Consider the following 23,015-nt stretch of genomic DNA (forward strand, 5'->3'; position numbering starts at 1 on the left):
CCCGGTCCAACTTCTGGAGATCTGATCTGGTAGCTTGGAGGTTCGGTCGATCGATCCCAAGGTTCGGTCGACCGATCCTGGTCAGTTCTAACCCTGCATAAAACTGTTAGTTACCTGCAAAACAGAGTTAGAACACAAAAATATAATACGATAAATAAAATTGTCAGTCATTGAACTGACCGAGTCTGACTTCGGGCTTCCAACAGGAAACCCTAGGTCGACCCGACGCCTACTGTTCCCTCTACGGGGAACGCGTCCTCACTTACTCCACTCAGGAGATTTACCTGATGCCAGTCCGGTCCTCCAGACCGACTGGACTTTCCGCTTAGGGTTACCACCCCCTAGGACCTAGGGTTACCGCCCCCTAGGGTTTTTCTCCACCTAGGGTTACCACCCCCTAGGACCTAAGGTTACCGCCCCTTAGGGTTTTCCTCCACCTAGGGTTACCACCCCCTAGGACCTAAGGTTACCGCCTCTTAGGGTTTTCCTCCACCTAGGGTTACCACCCCCTAGCACCTAAGGTTACCACCCCTTAGGATTTTCCTTCTGCCTAACCGCAGTTAGGACTTTCCTGCACACTTGTTTAAGCTCATTAGATAACAAAACAACTTAACTTGAACCCTTTGACATAATCAAAACATCGGTTCGATCGTCGGATGCTTCCTGCACCAACAAATCTCACCCTTTGATAAGTCAAAGAAATAAATACTAAGTACACATGCTTGTTATTATATCGGGATTAAGAGTACACACTTCCATAATAACAAAGGTCTTGTTCTTTTATTAAGTCAGTATAAAAAGAACTTACCTTAAATGATTCTGCTTAATACACTCAGAGTGTACTGTGTAATTTATCAATCAAGATAAACTAATACCTAATTACCCTACGACTATTTCAATGGTTTGTTTCTTTCCATCTCAGTCGTGAGCTACTATTTATAACTTATAAGGAATTGATAACATTATCTTCTATGTGTGACACCACACACCATGTTATCTACAATATAAATTAATTGAACAACTACACTTAGCATAAATGTAGACATTTGACCAATGTGATTCTTTATTTAAAATAAATGTTTACAAAAGCTAGGCTTTTAGTATACACTCTAACAATCTCCCACTTATACTAAAAGACTATGTTGTCATATACCCTGCCATACATCTGATTCTCAACCCCTCAACATGCCGATCGAAAGCTTTCGCCAGAAGGGCCTTGGTGAAAGGATCTTTTCAAGTTATCATCCAATGCAATCTAGGTGACAACAACTTCTCCTCGTTATACGATGTCTCATATTGGGTGGTACTTGCGCTCTATGTGTTTACTTGCCTTATGGGCTTGTGGTTCCTTCGAGTTTGCTACTGCACCAAATTATTTTGGACAAACCAGGAATCACATCTAAGTCCATCATGAGGTTACTGAGCCATTCAGCTTCTATGGCTGCCTCTGAGGCTGCCACATACTCAACTTCCATGGTGGAGTCTGAAAAAGCATCTATGCTTAACACTCCTCCATAGTTATGGCTTCACCTCCTAAAGTAAACACAAACCCCGAGGTTGACTTATTATTATCCCTATCTGATTGGAAGTCTAAATCGGTGTAACTCACAGGGAGCAAATCATCTGCATTGTAAGATAGCATATAATTTCTAGTCCCTTTCAGGTATTTTAATATATGCTTTACAGCAGTCTAGTGTCCTGGTCCAGGGTTACTTTGATATCTGCTAACCATGCCCTTGGCAAAACAGATATCAGGTCTCGTGCATAGCATACATTAGGCTTCCTACAGCATAAGAAACTACCTTCATTTCTTCTATCTCCTTTGATGTCTTCGGAGACATCTCTTTAGATAAAGCTACTCCATGTCTAAAAAGTAGAAAACCTTTCTTGGAGTCTTGCATGCTAAAACGAGCTAGGATTGTATCATTATATGATGCTTGGGATAAGCACAACATTCTTTTCTTGTGATCCCTTTGATCCCGAGAATATGTGCATATTCTCCCAAGTCCTTCATATCAAATTGCTTAAACAACCATACCCTTACTTCTGACAACACTTTGATATTGTTTCCAACTATCAAAAATGTCATCTACGTATGGTACAAGAAATACCACCATGTTTCTATCACCCTTCTTGTATACACAAGACTCATCCGAACACTGAATAAATCCAAAGGTCTGGATTACTTCATTAAACCAGATGTTCCAAGACCTTGAAGCTTTGCTTCAATCCGTAAATAGACCGATTGAGCTTATATACTAGATGCTCTTTCCCTTTGCAATGAACCCCTCTAGTTGCTTCATATGGATACTTTTTTCAAGACTTCCATTAAGGAAAGTTATCTTGACATCCACTTGCCAAATGTAACACCCCACCCTCCTCCCTACTAGTCTGAGAGGGCGAAGCACTACTGGACTACTAACTCAACATAATTAGAGTTGTTCACATGTAAATATCAATACATAAAACTCTCTAAACATGCAATTAGTGACAGAAGAAAACTTAAACAACTCATCTTAACATATTCACAAGCATATGTTCACAACTAACACTACGTATCAATCTGAACATGCTAAACACATATCTATTAATCTGAACATGCATGCAATAATACTACAACTCAAATAAATAGAACTAATGTGCACCACAAAAGAATTCTAAAACATAATTATTCCATAAGCAAATCTAACATCAAAGGAAAAATAATTCTAACATTCTGAATATAAAATCTTAATAAATTTCTAAACTAAGTCCCAAGGCTTCTATAGTCCAAACATCACACATCCATCTGCACCTCCTTATCGCCTTCCTTCGCTATAGCTTTTCCTTTCCTTTATCTGCAGTAAGAGGAAATGCAACTATAAGCAAAATTGCTTAGTAAGCGCTATCTAACTCACAAAAGTCGAATATGCAAGTGAATAAGAATAAATCTAAAACTGAATGCTTTAAAGGAAATACTACACATGCTCATCTGATAATAGAGGAATCAAACATACTAAAATGCTAAACATGTAAAGTTTCTCATGCTCATCTAACAACAGTATGAAAATCTAAACAACATGCTAGCATATCAGAAACTAAACTTGCTGAACTTTAAACTCACGTGAAGCTTATTTCACTTGTTTAAAATCTTATACTTTTATACTTCAAAATAATAATCTTTTCTTTCTTGGGCCCAGGCTTAATACCAAATATGCGCTCCCTAATAGAAATTGAGGTAGCGAGCCACCAGTCCTACGAGGGTAAAGACCTTGATCTTACTAGGGTCGAGACCTCGAAAACGGTCACCTGGATTTGTTTAACGACAACCTCGGAAGTCGAGTACTATCCTTCTCAAGTAAAATACTTGTTACTTGTTAATACTTATAATAAAATATTGCCTTATACAAATCTGCACTGAAATGCCTATTAACACTGCACTAAAATGCTCAATAAAACTGCACTAAAGTGCTTAACAAAATTGCACGGAAATGCTTAATAAAACTGCACTGAGATGCTTAACAAAACTGCACTGAGATGCTTAATAAAAACTGCACTGAGATGCATAATAAAAACTGCACTACTAAACAATTGAAAAACTGCAATGCTAAACAATTGAAAAACTACAATGCTAAACAATTGAAAAAAAACTGCAATGCTAAACAATTGAAATACTGCAATGCTAAACAAATCAAAAACTGCAATGCCAAACAAATCTAAAACTGCAATACTAAATATATCTAAAACTACAATGCTAAACATATCTAAAACTGTGATGCTAAACAAATCTATGACAAACTGGTCTAACAGCATGGTAAACACACTAATTGTTCCTACTAAAGAGTTCCACAAGAAATCAAAACTTCGTGCATGGATTAACTACTAAGGATCCGACTAAAACTCCTAGAACTAAGGCTGTTCACGCCCATTGCACAACACAAACAACCTACACAGCAGCTCTAAATTTACTAGTAAGGAAGAAACTAAACTGCATGCTCAAAATAACCGAACTTCACAGCAGCTCCAATCAAACAGTAAGGAATAAACCAAACTACATGCTCAAAATTAATCCGAACCATTTTATGTTCATTGCCTAGTAACAGAATTTGAAATCTACAAGGCAACTAAACCGTACAGCAAGCTCCAAAATAAAATTAAACTTGCCGGAATTCACATACCCTATGTAAAGTTGTTTCATTTGTTCTAAGCTATTAATTTTATTTTCTTTCTTTCTTTAGGGTTCACGGCAGCAAGCACAAAACAATCCTCCTTACAAACATGCTACGAAAATCAAGAAGAAGAAGCTAACATGAATCCGAAACTACTCTACTGCAGGTGAGGAAGCACTTACTTTCTTCTTGGACTTATAACCGAGAGGAGGAGCTTCTAGGGTTTCGGAGAAGCTTGAAATCTCGGCCCCTTCTTTGTGCCAACAAGTTCTCCTCGACGAGAGGATCACGATGGTGTAGAGAAACCCTCGGATTAATCCTTGGCCGGTCGCCGGAGATGATGCCCTAACTCCCTCTTTGGTTCCGCCCCAAACAGGTCGTCGTCGCACGCAGAAGAGGAGAAGAGATTAGGTTTCGGGAAAAACTAATTCCAACTCCTCTCTTAATACCTAAAAATTTCTGTTATCAACTACTACTTAAATATAATTCTGCCTTTTATTTGATCAGCATGGCCCTGCTGGGTTCTTGGTCATCACGTTTCACTTAAGTCTTGGACCGGGTCGGAGGTCGCGGGTTCGAATCTCGGCCGAAACTCTTTTATACTTAATATTTTCTATTTTCTATTACTGCTTAAGTTTATTTCACTATATATTTAATCAGCACGGCCCTGCTGGGTTCCTAGTCATCCAAGACAACTTAAGGCTTTGCTTAACCGGAGGTCTCCGGTTCGAACCTCGAGTCAACCTCTTTATTTTTTGAAACTTCTTTCTTTTGGTAAAAATACCAAACGAACTCCAAAAATTGCATAAAAATACTCTAAAAATTCCTAAAAATCTCTAGAATATTTCTAAAGCATTTCTAAATATTTTTAAGCACTATTAGGACTCAGAATGAGGAAATTTGGGTTGTTACGTCTCATAATCTATATGAGCATCAATAGATAAAAAAATTTGGATAGACTTGAGCATGGCTACCAGTGAAAAAGTTTCCTCATAATGGATACCCTTTTTCAACAAGCTTTGCTTTGAAAGTTTCCACCTTCCCGTCTGTCCCTCTTTTTCTATTGTAGGCCTATTTACTCCCAATCGCTTTTACACCATTTGGTGGTTTTACAAGCTCCCAGACTTACATAGATTCTATTTTTGAGTTTATCGCTCTTTGCCAAGATACTACATCTTTATCTTGGCGTGCTTCATCATATGTCGGGGGATCAGGTTCATGTTTACCAGGGATTAAGTCCAAAGACTCTCCCAAAACATGAATCTTTTAGGTTGCCTAACAACCCTCCCACTACGATGAGGCACTGTCTGTAATTGTGCATCATTTGTGACACGTGTTGCAGTTTCTTGTGGTATCACATCTTGTACAGTTGGTACTAGTTTAAACGTGTCTTCTCTAATTTCCTTAAGAATAATTTTACTCATGGGCTTGTGGTTCATAGTCCTCTTCTAAAATCGGACATTGGTGCTAACAATGACCTTCTGATTTTTAGGACTATAAACCTCCTTTCTTTTCTCTAGGATAACCCACAAACAAGTGAACTTATCAGTGTCTCCCTTTAACACACGTGTTGGACTACCCTAAATCTGAATATGCTTTAGACTAAGCTTACGCTCATTGTACAATTCTATGGGAGTAGAGGGTTCTAATTTAGAAGGTACTATGTTCACTTCCGTTTTCCAAAGTATATCCCCAAAATGAATTTGGTAATTCTGAATAACTCATCATTGATCTAACTATTTCCATAAGAGTCCTATTCATTCGTTCTACTACACCAGTCTGTTGGGGTGTACCAGGTGCAGTCAGTTAGGATTGAATACCGACTTCTGATAAGTGACTCCTAAACTCTCCTAACAGGTACTCGCCACTACCATCTCACTGTAGTGTCTTGATACATTTACCTTGACGTTTCTCCACATCAGCCTTGTACTCTTTGAACTTATTAAAGCACTTAGACTTGCGGCGCATCAAGTAAATGTTCCCGTATCTCGAATAGTCATCTATAAAAGAGACGAAATATTCGTAACCACCTCTTGCCTAGATAGTCATAGGTCTACACAAATCAGAATGAACCAATTCCAACACATCTTTGGCTCTACACCCCTTAGACTTAAAAAGCCTTTTGGCCATTTTTCCTTCCAAGTAAGACTCGTAGGTTGGAAAGTTTTCCACCACCAATGAACCCAAAAGTTCATCGGCTATTATCTTTTGAATCCTACTCAAGTTAATATGACCTATCCTTAGATGCCAAAGATATGATTGATTCATTTATGAAGGTTGCTTTCTCTTATTAGAGTTAGAAGATGTATTATTAATTTCCATTTGTTGCATCATGGAATTTATAAATTGTCAACCAACATACAAGAACAGATAACTTCCCTCTTTTCCTTGATAACAACTTTGTAATCAAAAGAGAATATCAAGTTCCTTGAATAGTTTAAAAACTAGAATCTAGTTCTTTTTAAACTTGATACGTAAAGACAATTCCATGTTTTATTCCTATCCGAGGATAACCATCTCCCATTGCAACAGCTGCTACTTTTACAGCAATGCCCATGTAGATGGTGATTTCCCCTTCATATAGTTGTCGGGTTTCCTAAAACCCCTGCAATGACTTGCAAACATGATCAGTGGTTTCCGTATCTACACACCAGGTACCGGTAGATAACACCACTAAACATGTATCAACTAATGAATAAAATACACCTCTATTGTTCTCAATTCTGAGAGGACAATCCACCTTAATGTCCAAGTCTTATTTCCAATCATTATAATTGGGAATACTAAGTTTATTCTATAGTATAACAGCTAGGGGATTGACAAACATTTGAAATTCTAAGAATCAGAACAATATTTGGTCAAGACTAACACCTCAAAATCCCCATGAATTTTGTATGCAACATTAGTGTGGACGTATACAAATTCAAACTTTAAGAGGAGATTTTATCCATTAATTTTATCTTGTCAACCTATCTTTATGACAAATAAGATTAATAGTTGGTCTGTCTTTAATCAAATATTTGGTCAAAACTTTGAATTTAAAATAATATTGATTCCTCAAATAATATTATTTAAATTCACCAACACCTCAAACACCATGAATATTGTATGTCACGATAGTGTGGACGTATACAAATTCAAACATTTGTAAGAGGAGGGTTTTACCCATTAATTATCTTGTCAACCTCTCTTTATGACAAATAAAATTACCTCAAACACCGTGAATTTTGTATGCCATGATAGTGTGGACGTATACAAATCCAAACATTTGTAAGAGGGGTTTTTCTCATTAGTTTTATTTTCTTGTCAACCCGACAAATAAAATTACCTCATACACCGTGAATTTTGTATGCCACGATAGTTTGGACGTATACAAAAACACACATTTGTAAGAGGGGGTTTTAATTTTATTATCTTGTCAACCTATCTTTATGACAAATTAATAGTTGGTTTTCCTTTGGTCACACAAATAATAGCAGTGACTCCGATGGGGAGGATACTATTAAATGTGCCTAAGTGTATACCATTACTTGATACTTAGTACATTAAATAAGATTGTGCCCCTTCTGATGGGGAAGATCACACGCTCCTAATTAATTTCCTATAACCATCCATAAAGGAAGTTTGATCTAGTGATCTGCAAACAAACTCATCCGATGGGGAGGGAGGCACGCAGAGCCAACACGCAAGTTTGCCGCATCACTTACAAACTAGTAATGGAGACCGTAGAATTTATCTACTAATCCCTCTCCCACTTAGTTATTTAAGGTGAGGAATTTTAACCTAGCAAGCACACATCACATACATCACAGTAAATAAAAGCAATAAATATGGAAATTAATTTTCCAACTATTATGGCCTTTTCCATCACTGCCCTTCACGTGCTGCCAACCCTAGGGTTCATGCCGTCGAGTCCATCGAGCTTCCTTTTCCGCTGCGTCTCTGGTCCTCCAATAGCACCACGCCTCGCAAGGATACGATCCGCGACAGAAACAATAAAATTTTACATACATCGATCCTTTATTCCACAAGGGAATGTACATCAAGTCTAGATCGAACATAAATGTAAAATCCTAGGGCTAATACAGCTCCTGCTGTATTAGTTTAATACAATCATGCAGACACAATAAAATGCCCTTGACATGTCCAAGGGTCCAATCACACACAATAACCATAAGCCATAATAGTTGGAGTCTGCAACCACAAAGTTAGCATATCCTATTATTATCCTGCCTAAATTATGTATGACATGTACATAATTAAACTGAAAACCCAACACACAGAGACAAACCCTATCTCTGATGCCAATTGTTGGTTTATACTGGGAATATCGTACTGGTTCCCCTGTACAAAAATTTTATACAAGTCCTAAACCATTCCTAACAACCTATTGTGTTCTTTAGAAATTAAATTAGGAATCGCAAACAGAACTTAACATTATTGATTCCAAATTTAACTTATCTGTTCTTAGAGATTTAGACTTGGATCCCAAACGATACTTAACATTATAGATCCAAATCCACACGTGTTACAAATTCAATTAAATATTTATTTCAGAAATCGGTTCCCAGGTCAAACATGGTGAGGCACTTGGCCTTCTTGGGTATGGGAACATCCACCATTGCCTCGACAAAATCTCTTAACGAAATTCAAGATTTAATTTCCTTATAGTAACCCTAGGTTTAACCAAAAAGAACAATTGAATTAAAAGATTGAAAAACAAAGAAACACAAATTTGAAATAAATCTGAAACCTAGAATCACTAGCCTCTTATGTTTAGTATTTCAAAAACTATACAAAGAAAACTAGTATGATGCGGAATAGAATTACTAGTTATACATTTCTTTGTAAGCAACAACCTCTTGATCTTCTATCGTATTCCTCTTCTTATCTCGGACGTTGTGTGGGCAACGATCTACCGAGATGAGAACCACCAAGACAACTTCCTTCTTGCAAATTTCGGCCACCAACCTTCAAGCTCCAAGGGATGCAAGAGCAAAGCCTCCTTTCTCTCCTTCTCCAAGAAAAATACGGCCACCACAAGAACTCCTAGAGATGATGTGGTTCGGCCACAAGAAGAAGAGAGGAGAGGATGATTAGGGTCGGCCACACCAAGGAAGAAAAGAGAGAGGAATAATAGGCGATATGTTGTAAGGTGAGGCACCTCTACCCCCTCTTTTATATTCCTTAGTCTTGGCATATAAGGAAATTTAATTATAATTAAAATTCCCTTATTCTCCTTTCCATTGGTTAATAAGGAAAATTTAATTAAAATCTCCTTATTAAACCTCTAATGGCATGTCCCTTCAATTGCTCCAAATAAGGTAAGTTTTAAACACAAAATTAAAACTTCCTTATTTGTTTCCGAAAATTTTTAAAATAAAAATTTTTATTTTAATTTTCCCTTCATGGTTGGTTATAAAAGGAATTTTTATAAATTAAAATCTCTCTATTAAAACATGTGGATGATTTCCAAAAAGGAAAGTTTTCTTTAAAATTAAAATCTTTCTCTCAATCTACAAATAAGGAAAGATATCAAATCTTTTCTTAATCTTTTGTAGAAACTATAATAGGAAAGATTTAATTTTAAAACTCTCTTTTAAATCATTAAGATGGTTACAAAAAAGGAAAGTTTTATCAAAAATTAAAATCTTCTTTTTAACTACAAATAAGGAAAGATATCAAACCTTTCACTTAATCTTTTGTAGAAAGCTATAAAACGAAAGATTTAAATTTTAAACTCTCTTTTAAAACCATGGCTTCCACATATGGAAAGATTTTAAATAAAATCCCTTTTATTTTTTTACATGGCCGGCCACACCAAGCTTGGGCTCCAAGCTAGGGTCGACCACCTTTACTTGGCACTGTTAGGATCTTGGGATGGCTAGAGAGGGGGGGTGTGAATAGCCTCCACTAAAAACTCAATCAATTCCTCACAAAAGCTTGTTAGCACAGCGAAAATAACAAAAATAAAACTGATGCAAGGAAAGAAGCACAACCCACAGCTTACACAAGTATGTACGAGGTTCGGGGATAACTTGCCCCTACTCCTCGGCGTGTCCGTAAGGTGGACGATCCCTTGATCGTTCGGTAGATCACACCCCGGACAAATTCCGGCTAAATGTTTCTCATTCTCGGTGGAGTAACCTCTCCACAAAGATCACAAAATAGATTTGAAAGTGAAGCACAATTACTTACAGAGTTCAGTGGCTAAGGATTGAACATATGAACTTACAGCCACGAAGCACAAATGCAAAGACAGAAGGAATCAGCCAAGAGCTCAACAGCACACACAGCCTCTTGATCGATTTTCCAGAGCTTGAACCTCTCTTCTTCCTTCTTCTTATTCTGCTTTCTCACTGTCCCGAAATCACTGTCACCTGTGTCAAATCACTGCAACCAACTCAGGCGTCGCCAATCACTCTTCCTTCTCATCTGGTTCTCTGAACTCACACCAATACGATCCATGGTCTTCACTGGTGTCTCTGAGCTCGAACCAATGAGCAAGAGTCCAACTGATCGCGACCAGTGAACGTTGAAGCTCGAATTGCATCACTTGCAGTGAAATACAGCATAAAGGGCACTTGTTCTTATTCTTCTGACGAAGCTTCATTTGAAATTAACCAATGGCACGATACCTGCAACCTGTAACTTAAAAATCTCACAGCAGATGATATGATCAGGTGAATCAGAAGTGAATCAGAAATATCAGAGAAGCAGCAGAAACAAACGACATGTTGTGGATCAGTCACTCATCCCGATCGGTCCGGGAAGTGTCTGATAGGTCTGTGGACCGATCAGCCTGTGCGTGGATCGGTCCACAGACCGATCCCCCAACGGTTCTGTGGCTTCGTTGCTTATCTCTGATCGGTCACCGGACCGATCAGATAGCCCACAGAAATACTTTGTGTGTTAACTGATCGGTCCACAGACCGATCAGATAACCCACAGAAAGCTTCTGTGAGGTTTCTGATCGGTCCACAGACCGATCAGATACCTAAGGTATCACTGGATCGGTCAACAGACCGATCCAAAGTCCCTGAGTTAGTTTTAGAGCCTCCCAGCCCTAAAACCTACCATCTTCCTGGTCCATAGAACGAGCTACCAAGCCCTCTCTGACCTAGTCCGGAGAACGAGCTGCCGAGCCCTCTCCGACTTCGTCCGGTCCAGAGAACGAGCTACCGAGCCCTCTCTGACCTAGTCCGGAGAACGAGCTGCCGACTTCGTCTGGTCCAGAGAACGAGCTATCGAGCCCTCTCCGACCTAGTCCGGAGAACGAGCTGCCGAGCCCTCTCCGACTTCGTCTTGTCCAGAGAACGAGCTACCGAGCCCTCTCTGACCTAGTCCGGAGAACGAGCTGCCGAGCCCTCTCCGACTTCATCTTGTCCAGAGAACGAGCTACCGAGCCCTCTCTGACCTAGTCCGGAGAACGAGCTACCGAGCCCTCTCTGACCTAGTCCGGAGAACGAGCTGCCGAGCCCTCTCCGACTTCGTCTGGTCCAGAGAACGAGCTACCGAGCCCTCTCTGACCTAGTCCGGAGAACGAGCTACCGAGGCCTCTCCGACTTCGCGTGCCAAGTATCCGTACTTGGACTTTTCCTCTCCTCATGATCAACCTTGATCATTAATCAGTCTGAGTTTAATTAATATCTGATACAAACTTAAATCAGTGTCAACATCAAAACAACAGCCAGGTCAGACTGTATCAACAATCTCCCCCTTTTTGTTGTTTGACAACACGATTTAAGTTTAGATAAGAAATGTTCATATTTCCACATTCCCCAAATTTTAGGGGAATCAAGATCCTCCCCCTAAGACAGATATAACACCATGTAAGGATAGGGGAATCAAGGTCCTCCCCCTAAAGCCAAACTTTCATTTATCTCTAAACTTAGTTATTCTCTCCCCCTTTGTCAAACTCCGAAAAGGTGCGAATTTGGTAATAAAACTTTAAAAGACTCCCCCTTAACTCATACTGTCTTTTTCTTAATTCACATAGAACACCCTCTAAGTGTATTATAAGACAGTGATAAATGAATAAGAGACATACAAGACAAGGCATATGAGTAGCATATTAAAAACCAATAAGGAGCGAAACATAAAGAAAGAAAATAAACAACATACATAGATGAAATGAACAAGCATCCAGGTCAGACATAAAATATCCAACAAGCAACATCCAAAAACATAGACAGTCAAAATGACATCATAGAACAATGTATATCACTCAGCCTCCGCATCATGAGGAACATCAGCATCATCAACGGGAGGAATGGGTCCCTGAGGTGGCATGCCGCTGCTCGAGGATGGATAGCCCGGGAAATCCTGCGGAGGTGGGTATCTGGCCATCCAATCCATAATCACCTGATGTGTCGCCAGCTACTGACTGCGTAAATCATTGTAGCGCTGGTCAATCCGGACGCGCAGCCCGTGAAGCTCAGCAACCAGCAGCTCATCGTGTCGATCAAAGCGACTCTCCAGCTCGGCGATCTGCCAGCGCAGATCAGGATTGGCCTCTCCATCGTCAGCAGCAGGAGGAGCAGCAACAGGAGCAGCTGCAACCTGTCGTGGGGGTCCCCATGGTAACTCACCCAGAGCTCTCCCATCCTTCCACCAAACATCCCCATTTTTTCCTATGATTCCAGACTTGGAAAATGCCCGCTTCCCAAGTTTGCAATCCTGTCTGACCATCTTGACTATTCTACCCTTAGAGACATCAATCTGAAGGGTCTCAAGCCAATCTGTAATTATATGCCCATAAGGCATATAAACAGTGTAGCCGCTCGGCTCACTATAGGATATGATCGAAGAGTAGATGCTAGATACGATGTCAAAGTCGAGACGCCGACGCAATCCATAAAGCATCAGGCAATGATAGGGTCGGATCTCAGACAGTGGTTTAGATGTGATAGGCAGAAGGCAGTTTGTGACAATTTTGAAAAGAATGTAGTCTTGAGGAGATAATCTCAAGGCTGCAAAGGTAGGAAAGTCAACATCTAGCTCATCAAGACCACCCGATCTAGGATGTATGAAGAAGTACTCATAAATATCGTCAGATGAGATATCAAAAGGTGGGGGTAAAGGATCTGGTAAATCAGGAAATATCGAAAAGACATTACCGGAACACCTCCGACAATCGAGATAGTTAAAGAAGGATGAGAAACTAAAATCAAGAGTCCGCTTAGCAACTCTTGTTTTATAACCTACATCAGTGGTCTGATGAAGGATGTTATAAAACTCAGAGACCAAGTCATAGTTGATATCCCGTTCTAAGTAGACAAGTGAGTCAAGTCTGTAGTAGGCAATGATTTCAGACACAGTTGGACAAAATTCGTCCATGAATTTACGATCTACAGACCTACAAGGGAGTAATTTAAAGGTTCTTTGTCTAAAGGCTTCCTCAAAATTGTGGTTCGGGAATCTCCCGGAAATAGATGGTTGAGGTCGGGAAGGAGCCTTAGACTTCGACTTCTCAGGTGACTTAGAGGTCCCCTCACCCACTGGTTTCTTTCTAAGAGTTAACAATGGGATACAATGGGAAGTAAATGAGCACAGGAGCCACCCGAAACAAAAACCACAGTTATGGTGAGAAATGAAATCGAAATGCCAAGTTCTAGAGAAATAAGGAGTTACCTTGGTGCCATTGAGCTGTTGGCTAGAGCTTCGGCTAGGGTTCCGGCGTGCAAAGAGAAGAGAAGGGAAGAGAAGGTGTAGGGAAGAGTCGGCTAGGGTTCAGCGTGAAAGAAGAAAAGAAGGGATCGGGAAGATTTAAGGGCTTATTGATGGGTGTACAGTTGATGAAATGATCGATCGGTCCCTGGACCGATCCGGGAACATCCTGATCGGTCCGTAGACCGATCAGGAGACGATCAGTAGTCACTGATCGGTCCCTGGACCGATCAGGGAACTTCCTGATCGGTCGGTAGATCGATCAGAGAATGATCAGTGGCCACGTACCGGATTGATCTGATCGGTCTCCGGACCGATCAGAGAACTCCCTGATCGATCTGTAGACCGATCAGAAAGTGATCAGTAGCATGCCAGGCTGACCTGATCGGTCCGTAGACTGATCAGTGTCTGATACTTAGTTCTCCAGTAATTTCAGTAACTGGAATTTGCAATTTCAGTAACTGAAATTCATAGAGATGTTCGATAGTTCGTGGAAGTTTCTCTAGAAAAACTTCCATGTTCAGAACCTAGAACCTGGAGGATCTACAAGTATAACGAATACCTAAAAATTATGGTCTGAACTTGTTTATAGCCCTAAAGTTGCAGACATTTAGAAAACAAACAACTTGAGGTCTGAAAACTGAAAATTTTGACCTTTGTTATGTTCAGTTTCAAGTTTGTCAAAATATAACCACCTTGCTATCATTCTTTCAAGGACTTGTCCTAGTTTCAATCAAAATCATGAAAGGCATCATTCAAGTGTATCAAACAGTCCATCAATCACAGTTACATAATTTCTAGATAAAGGTCCAACCAAGTTTCCTTGGTTGGAATATATGAGTAAGATCTAGGAACCAAAAACACATGAATTATGTAATGGTCTTCCCCATACTCAATTTATGTCTCTTCAACCTAATTATTCAAGGGATGTATGATACATTTTGAATAATTCGGCTGATCCTAGCATCTCACCCCATTTCTAGCAAACAAAAATCATTGATTAAACCTTATAGTTTGTGTGAGATGTTCCCAAGTTGCCCAAATTAATTTCCCTATTTCTCTTGTTGTTTTAATTGTCCTTATTGATCATGATAGGGTCCTAATGGCCTATTGAGCCAAACACATTCCCAATTCTCTCCTCAAATGACTAAATTCATTTTCCGGAAGAGGTTTGGTGAAAATATCGGCTAGGTTTGACTTTGACTCAACATAGGTGAGTGCAATGTCTCCCCTAGCTATGTGATCTCTAATGAAGTGGTGATGCACTTCAAAATGTTTGGTCCTTGAATGATGGACTGGGTTTTTTGTTAGGTTTATTGTGCTGATGTTGTCACACAACACTTGCACTCCCTTATACGAAAGCCCATAATCTTCTAGAGTGTGGATCATCCACAACAATTGTGATACACTCTCTCCCATGGCAATGTATTCAGCCTCGGTCGTGGAGAGAGCAACACAATGTTGCTTCCGACTTGACCAACTAACTAATGATGAACCTAAAAATTGGCAACCCCCACTGGTGCTATTCCGATCCAATTTGCACCCAGCATAATTGGAGTCGGTATAACCTATCAAGTCAAAAGACTCTGTGCGAGGGTACCATAGACCTACTCTAATTGTGCCCTTAAGGTATCTCAGAATTCTCTTAACTGCCATTAAATGAGATTCCTTGGCACAAACTTGATATCTAGCGCACATGCCCACAGCAAAAAGTATGTCCGGCCTACTAGCTGTGAGATATAGAAGACTACCAATCATGCTTCTATATTGCGTTAGATCAATTGGTTTTCCACTCTCATCATTGTCAAGGCGAGTGTTTGTCACCATTGGAGTGGATACTTCCTTAGAGTCACTCATTTTAAATTTCTTGAGCATCTCTTGAGTATATTTTGTTTGATGGACATAAATGTCATCTAGAGTTTGTTTGATTTCAAGTCCAAGGAAGAATGTCAATTCTCCCACCAGACTCATTTCAAACTCACTTTCCATGTGAGTGATAAATTCATTCAAATAACCCTTGTTATTTGAGCCACAAATTATGTCATCGACATACACCTGGGCTACAAATATGTTTTCACCATCTCTACGCAGAAATAGTGTTGGGTCTATTTGACCTCTCACAAAACCCTTTTCTAATAGGTAAGTTGACAACCTTTCGTACCAAGCTCGAGGTGCTTGTTTAAGCCCATAAAGAGCTTTCTTGAGCTTGTACACGTGGTTTGGAGCTTCGGTATTCACAAACCCCGGTGGTTGTTCAACATAGACCTCTTCTTTAATGAAACCATTTAAGAAGGCTGATTTGGCATCCATTTGATAGAGCTTGAAGCCTCTATGTGCAGCAAAAGCTAGCATTAAGCGAATGGATTCTAATCGAGCCACGGGAGCATAAGTCTCATCATAATCGAGACCTTCGACTTGACTATAGCGCTTGGCTACAAGTCTTGCCTTGTTTCTTACTACTTCTCCCTTTTGGTTTAACTTATTTTTGAAGACCCATTTGGTTCCAATAATGGTGGTTTTCTTAGGTCTAGGAACTAAGTCCCACACTTGGCTCCTTTCAAATTGACCTAACTCTTCTTGCATAGCTATGATCCAATCAGGATCGTGCAATGCCTCATCAACTAATTTTGGTTCAATTTCTGAGATCAAAGCGACCTCATTAGACTCATTTCTAAAGAATGACCTAGTCTAACCCCTTGTTGAATGTCTCCCACAATCTGGTCTTGGGGATGACTAGAGACTATCCTAGATTGCCTTCGTGTTGGCGGTGCCTCATGAATGGTCTCACTAGACACAGGCAAGGGCTCAGTATCAGGTAAAGGATCAGACTGAGTCCTCTCTTGCCTTTGCTCATCGTCATCGGAGTCAACTTCGACTCTTTCTATGTTTTGATCATTTAAACTTAGATTTCTAAGTTCAAATTGAATTTCTCCTACATCCTTTGATTGATTATTCGATTTAGGGATTTCTTCAAATGCTACATCCGAGGACTCTTCAATCAACTTAGTCCTACTGTTGTAGACTCGATAGGCTTTGCTGGTGAGAGAGTACCCGACTAGTATCCCTTCGTCAGCCTTAGCCGTGAACTTTCCAAGATGATCCTTGGTGTTCAAGATAAACACCTTACAACACCCTAAGATGTTTAATTGTAGGGGGTTTCCCAAACCAAAGTTCATGGGGAGTCTTTCCTAAAAACCTATGTATCAAGACTCGGTTTTGCACATAGCAAGCAGTATTTATCGCTTCAGCCCATTAGTAGCTCAGTAATGAGTACTCATTGAGCATGCTTCGTGCAGCCTCTTGCAAAACTCGATTCTTTCTCTCCACAACCCCATTTTGTTGTGGGGTCCTTGGAGTAGAGAACTCATGCCTATATCCTTTTTCTTGGCAAAACTCTAAAAATCTATGGTTTTGAAATTCTCCACCATGATCACTTCTAATTGTTTTAATTGTTGTCGATTTTTCATTTTTAGTTCTTCTACAAAAAGAAACAAAAATATCTATGGTTTGATCCTTATTTTTCAAAAAGAAGGTCCATGTATATCTAGTAAAATCATCAATGATCACTAAACAGTATCTACTCCCATTCAATGAAACAACATTGCTGCAATCAAACAAATCCATATGCAATAAATCTAAAGCAGTAGATGTACTTATAGTGCTTTTACCTTTATGAGCCGCTTTTGTTTGCTTACCCTTTTGACATGCATCACATAGTTTTGTCTTTTGATACTTGATGCTTGGTAAGTCTCGCACTAATCCTTTGTTGACCAGCTTTCGAATATTCTTCATGTTTACTTGGGCCAATCTTCTATGCCACAACCATGATTCTTCTTCTTTTGACATGAAACACTTAGCAGAGGTATCAGTAGCACTTTTAAAGGATACTTGGTAAATGTTATCTACCCTTGTGCCTACTAGTACCGTGTCAAGTGTGTCAATGTGTTTGACTAGACATTGACTTGAATGAAACTCAATTGTGTAACCCGTATCACACAATTGGCTGACACTTAGGAGATTAAAAGTCATCCCCTTGACTAGAAGGACATTTTTGATTTGGAGACATTCGGATATTTGAATATCTCCAACTCCTATAACCTTAAGGCTACCATTATTACCAAAGGACACATTACCTCTATTTTTGTTTTGAAGGGTAGTAAAGAGTGACTTGTCCCCGGTCATGTGCTTGGAGCATCCACTATCAACAAACCAAGTTGATAGATACTCCCCCTTGACAAATACCTACAAGACACGAAAGATAGATGTTTTAGGTACCCAAATCTTGGGACCTAATGCATCTACAATGAAAGACCTAGGAACCCATGCCTTGGTCACACCCTTCCTAGTCTCATAAACCCTATAAGCATGTGATCTATGAAATTGGGTTCTAGACACTAAGGAAATGAAACTAGACTCCTTAGGTTGGCATCCTAATCCAGCCTTCAGCCTCTCCGACTTCGTCCGGTCCAGAGAACGAGCTACCGAGCCCTCTCTGACCTAGTCCGGAGAACGAGCTGCCGAGCCCTCTCCGACTTCGTCTGGTCCAGAGAACGAGCTACCGAGCCCTCTCCGACCTAGTCCGGAGAACGAGCTGCCGAGCCCTCTCCGACTTCGTCTGGTCCAGAGAACGAGCTACCGAGCCCTCTCTGACCTAGTCCGGAGAACGAGCTGCCGAGCCCTCTCCGACTTCGTCTGGTCCAGAGAACGAGCTACCGAGCCCTCTCTGACCTAGTCCGGAGAACGAGCTGCCGAGCCCTCTCCGACTTTGTCTAGTCTAGAGAACGAGCTACCGAGCCCTCTCTGACCTAGTCCGGAGAACGAGCTGCCGAGCCCTCTCCGACTTCATCTGGTCCAGAGAACGAGCTACCGAGCCCTCTCTGACCTAGTCCGGAGAATGAGCTACCGAGGCCTCTCCGACTTCGCGTGCCAAGTATCCGTACTTGGACTTTTCCTCTCCTCATGATCAACCTTGATCATTAATCAGTCTGAGTTTAATTAATATCTGATACAAACTTAAATTAGTGTCAACATCAAAACAACAGCCAGGTCAGACTGTATCAACAGGCACAACCTTTGGCTTGGCCGGCCCAAGCTTGGACTCCAAGCTTGCTTGGCCGGCCACCTAAGGTTGGGTAGGAAGGTGGGTATAGGTGGGTATAACACTTTATAAATAAGAGGCTACGATAGGGACCGAGAGGAGGAATTGGTTTTGGTCTCCCGATGAAATTAAGCTTCCTGTGTTTGCCCCGAACACTCAACTTAATTTCATCAATAATAATTCATACCACTAAAGAATTATTATAGAACTACCACACCAATCCCAAATTACATTTTGGGCTCCTTCTTATTATGAGTGTGTTAGTCTTCCTGTGTTTAAGATATAGAATATCCACTAATTAAATGAGTTGCTGACAACTCTCTTTAATTAATATCTTAGTCCAAGAGTAGTACCACTCAACCTTATCGTCAAGACAGACTAAGTCCACCTGCAGGGTTTACATGACAATCCTTATGAGCTCCCCTTGGGGACATTATCAACCTAGATTACTAGGGCACAGTTTCCTTCTATAATCAACAACGCACACTATAAATAATATCATTTCCCAACTTATCGAGCCTCTTGATTTATTGAGCTAAATCTCACCCTTTGATAAGTCAAAGAAATAAATACTAAGTACACGTGCTTGTAATTATATCGGGATTAAGAGTACACAATTCCATAATAACAAAGGTCTTGTTCTTTTATTAAGTCAGTATAAAAAGAACTTACCTTAAATGGTCCTACTCAATACACTCAGAGTGTACTATTGTAATTTATCAGTCAAGATAAACTAATACCTAATTACACTACGACTATTCCAATGGTTCATTCCTTTCCATCTCAGTCGTGAGCTATTATTTATAATTTATAAGGAATTGATAACATTATCTTCTGTGTGTGACACCACACACCATGTTATCTACAATATAAATTAATTTAACAACTACACTTAGCATAAATGTAGACATTTGACTAATGTGATTCTTTATTTCAAAATAAATATTTACAAAAAGCTAGGCTTTTAATATACTCTCTAACACTTTCCTACTGGGTTAGTTAGATATCTAGGGGGTACATATCCTTTAGGTATTCTCTAAGTTGTCGTTAATGTTTTTTAATGTACTGGTTTAATTTTTCATAAATTCTAAGTTTTGATTTTTGAAATTTATTCAAGCATGCATTAACATTTTTCAATTTTTTGATTTCTATCTTTAATCTTTCATTTTCTAATTTTAGATTATCATACAATTGTAGAGGACATAATTTTGCTAAATTCAATTTTAATTCAGAATTTTCCTTCTCTAGTTTAACTAGATCTTTAGTAAGACTTTTAATAAATTTAAAGGACTGTTTGGGAGTTAGAGCACGTACCTCACTTACCTCAATTTATGATGCTCCCCCTTCATCGCAGCTTTCTTTTTCTGATCCTCCCCCTTCATCTATGCTCATCTCTGAGCTAGTCTCATCTTTTTCTTGATGGTTATCCATTAGCACTAATCCAGAGAAGGCTGCTACCTCGAAATCCGAGGATGAAGAATCATCTCATGTGGCCTTCATGGTCTTGTATTTGGAGGAAGTTAGATTTTTGTTCTTGTCCTTTTCCTTTAATTTTGGACAGTCATCCTTGTTGTGCCCTTCTTTGTTGCAGTTGTAGCATTAGACAGTTCTTTTATTTCAATGATGCCTTCTTGACTGTGATTTAAACTTATTAGACTTAAGAAATTTATTGAACCCTTTTACCAGTAGAGTTGTTTCATCTTCATCAATGGATGTCTTGGACTCTTGATCTTCCATCCTTGACTTTAGGGCAACATTGAGGTTTGTCTTTTCTATGTCTTTTGAATTTGTAATTCGAGATTCGTGAAGTTTGAAGGTAGAAAATAGATTTTCAAGCGTACTTACCTCAAAGTCCTTAGAGATGTAGTATTCATCTACTAAGGACGCCTATTCTGAAGTTCTTGGGAAGGCGTTGAGCGCATACTAGATCGAATCTCAGTTTGTTACCGATTCTCTGAGATTGTTTTACTGAGTTATCAGCTCCTTGATTCGTGCTTGGAGTTGCGCTACCTTTTCTCCATTGTTCATCCGGAGATTTGTTTGCTGAGTTCGGAGGATGCCCCGCCTTGCTAACTTCACTTCTGAAGTACCTTCATGGAGCTCCAGAAACTTCTCCCAGAGATCTTTGGCAGAGACATAGCTGCCGATTCGGTTGACCTCCTGGGGTGAAAGGACGCTGAGCAGATGGAACTCTGCTTTCCCGTTTTCCATGAAATTGGCTTGCTCTTTCTTCATCTACTGATATTCTTCTTTCTTGGCTCCTTGTTGATCCGTAGGTTGTAACGCCTGCCCCTCCCCTACTGATAGCAAGGGCGGCGCTACGCGAACATACATACATGCATGTGCAATCATTGCAGCGGAAGAAGAAAAATTTTAAAACTTAATCATACAACAAACCATGTGAACATGCCAGCATTCATGTATATAAAATTTATTTACTATCTATTACTTGAAACATGATACATGCTTGTTTACCTAGAGCATAAAGCGTACTAAATAAGAAGGAAACTAAACATGTATATTGTTCTCTAGAGTTCATGATAACTAACAATTCTCTAATTAAACAAGTACTTAACATTTCAAGGTTTCATGGAAACAAGAGCAAGTATAAGTTCACCTTAAGTATAAACCATCCAAACAAGCTCAAGTTAATATCATCAAAAGTAGCAAGAAAAGAAATAGTTCACATGCAAAAGCTTAAAACATATATAAGTCTTGAAGCACAAAACACAGATCTCTTCTGCCATGCCACTACCACACACATCTTTGCCCTCCCTGCTGCTCCCTTTAGTTTAGCCATTCTTTACCCTTTTTTGCAGTACAAGGAAATTTAAAACTATAAGCACATAGGCTTAGTAAGAAGATCCTTTCCTACTAAACAAAACAACATAAATCATGAATTAAACATGGAGTAGTGATATATTCATTTAACCAACATCTAGATTTAACATTTCATGCTAGCATTAAGTAGTGTCATACTCATTTGGGCAAATCATGAACATAGCATATGAGAGCATAAACATAAAGTAGTAGCATGTTCATCTAGGTATCATAGACATATCTCAAGAGAGCATCCTCCTAAAGCATAATGATCATACAACAACAACAACAATAACAACCAAGCCTTTTCCCACTAGGTGGGGTCGGCTGTATGAATCCTTTTACGCCATTGAGCTCTATCTCCTATTATATCATCATCATCTATATTTAAATAAATTTTATCTTGTTTTATTGTTGCTAACCAAGTCTTTTTTGGTCTTCCTCTTCCTCGTTTGATATGCATGTTTATCATAGTTTCACATCGCCTAACTGGAGCATTTATTGGTCGTCTAAGTACATGTTCATACCATCTTAAACGTGTCTCTCGGAGTTTATCCTCAATAGATGCAACTCCGACTTTCTCTCTAATGCTCTCATTCCTTATTTTGTCCATCTTCGTATGTCCACACATCCACCTTACCATCCTCATCTCTGCAACTCTCATCTTATGCTCATGTGCTCGAGTCATAGCCCAACATTCAACTCCATATAACATAGCAGGTCTAACAGCGGTTTTATAGAACTTACCTATAAGTTTAAGAGGTACTTTACGGTCACATAAAACACCCGACGCTCCCCTCCATTTCACCCATCCTGCTTGTATTCTATGTAAGACGTCTCTCTCAATCCCTCCATCATTTTGTAAAAATGATTCTAAATATTTAAATTTCTCGGTTCCGGGCAACTCGTCCTCTCCTATCTTAATAATTGTTTCATTACTTCTAATATTGCTAAATTTAAATTCCATATATTCTGTCTTTAATCTACTAAGCTTAAAACCTTTCCCTTCTAGTGTTTCCCTCCAAGATTCTAGCTTAGCATTTACTCCTTCACGTGTCTCATCTATCAAAATAATATCATCTACAAACAACATGCACCACGGTACTGTGTCTTGAATATGCGCAGTGAGTTCATCCATAATTAGTGTAAAAAGATAGGGACTTAGGGCTGATCCTTGATGTAACCCTATCCATAATGATCATATAGCATGAAATAAGTATATGCAAGATGTTCTTTTGAAAACATGTATCAAAATCATATAGCATGAAATAAGTGTATGC

General features: G+C 39.5%; 1 long non-coding RNA gene across 1 annotated transcript; it reads right to left on the reverse strand.

The window, feature by feature from the left end:
* Window positions 1-2,647: 2,647 nt before the first annotated feature.
* LOC122000249 lies at window positions 2,648-20,574 on the reverse strand. Its single transcript, XR_006117046.1, has 3 exons — window positions 20,564-20,574; window positions 14,513-14,516; window positions 2,648-2,837 (listed from the first exon to the last, which is right to left on the reverse strand). It is a non-coding gene; the product is annotated as an uncharacterized LOC122000249 (long non-coding RNA).
* Between the last annotated feature and the right edge of the window lie 2,441 nt (window positions 20,575-23,015).

The sequence above is a fragment of the Zingiber officinale genome, chromosome 1A (genome assembly GCF_018446385.1).
Source record: "Zingiber officinale cultivar Zhangliang chromosome 1A, Zo_v1.1, whole genome shotgun sequence".
Taxonomy (NCBI): Eukaryota; Viridiplantae; Streptophyta; class Magnoliopsida; order Zingiberales; family Zingiberaceae; genus Zingiber; species Zingiber officinale.